At 46.1% G+C, this 1,197-nt stretch overlaps 1 long non-coding RNA gene across 1 annotated transcript; it reads left to right on the top strand.

Moving 5' to 3' along the window:
• The first annotated feature begins 300 nt into the window (after window positions 1–300).
• Window positions 301–673, top strand: LOC116653272. Its single transcript, XR_004306842.1, has 2 exons — window positions 301–539; window positions 624–673. It is a non-coding gene; the product is annotated as an uncharacterized LOC116653272 (long non-coding RNA).
• Window positions 674–1,197: the final 524 nt, after the last annotated feature.

The following is a 1,197-nucleotide window of genomic DNA, read 5'->3' as shown; positions in this document are numbered from 1 at the left end:
AGCTCCAACAGGTGCTCAGAGCCCCATCCAGCCTGATCTTGAGTGTCCCCAGGGATGGGGCATCCACCATCTCTCTGGGCAACCTGTGCCAGTGCCTCACCACCCTTAGTGTAAAAAACTTCTTCCTTATATCCAATCTAATTTTCTCCTCTTTTAGTTTGAAATCATTTCCCCTTGTCCTATCACAACATACCCTGCTGAAGAGTCTGTCCCCTTCCTTCTTGTAGCCCTGCTTTACATACTGAAAGGTTGCTAGGTGTTGGAGTTCTTTCAGAAGTGAATGGAAGTAGAGGTCATAAACTGGCCTTGTGCTCACAGCACTTCTGCAGTAGATAATCTTCAGATACCCTGGTTTCTAATTTGCTGTGGTCCCTGCAAAACCTGCTTTGAAAAAAGACTATACTTATCACTTCATACGATGTTTTGTTTTGAGATCTTGTCTCACAAATAACAGATAATGGAAACTTGGATGCAGCTTCAGGAATTGATCACCTTTCAGCAGTTTCCTAAAGCTCCAAAGTCTCTCCTTGCTAGTGAGGGTCAGGGCACTTGATGAGCTAATGATTAGACAAGAACTCTGGGAGATGAGCAGCTTTTCTCACATCACTGGATTTGCTTCTCAGGTCCTTCAGGAGATGCTGTTCCTGACCAAAGCTTTCAGGTTGAATAGAGGTGAAATCCAAGAAGAGCGAGGAAGAAATATTATGCATGGGTCCCAGGAGCTGAGATAAGCCCAGAAAAGAAATCCTTCACTATGAGGTAGTGATGCACTGGCACAGGCTGCCCAGAGAAGCTGTGGTACCCCATCCCTGGAGATGCTCAAGGCCAGGTTGGAAGGGGCCTTGGGCAGCCTGGTCTAGTAGGAAGTGTCTCTATCCATGGCAGGGGGTTGGAAACAGATTATATGCAAGGTTTCTTCCAACCCAAACCATACTATGATTCTATGTTTCTGTGAAAGCAGATCTGCAAAGTCTGACTTTCTGCTCCAAGATTTGCCTCTTCCTCAATCAGGTGGGATGATGCAGAGCCCAAACCTTGTTTCTGTTCTCCCATACGTAGCACTCCACCACGCACACTCCTCACCATTTGGTTTTGCTCTGTTAGTGCTGTAAAACACCCTGGAGCAAAAAGTCTTGTCCAGGTAGTGTTTGGTTGCTTGTTCTTTTGTTTCCCCGGTGGTTATTACAGTACAGGGTG

Source organism: Coturnix japonica, chromosome 3 (genome assembly GCF_001577835.2).
Source record: "Coturnix japonica isolate 7356 chromosome 3, Coturnix japonica 2.1, whole genome shotgun sequence".
In the NCBI taxonomy this organism is placed as follows: domain Eukaryota; kingdom Metazoa; phylum Chordata; class Aves; order Galliformes; family Phasianidae; genus Coturnix; species Coturnix japonica.
The sequence above is the reverse complement of the archived record's forward strand: the minus strand, read 5'-3'. Positions and strand labels throughout refer to the sequence as shown.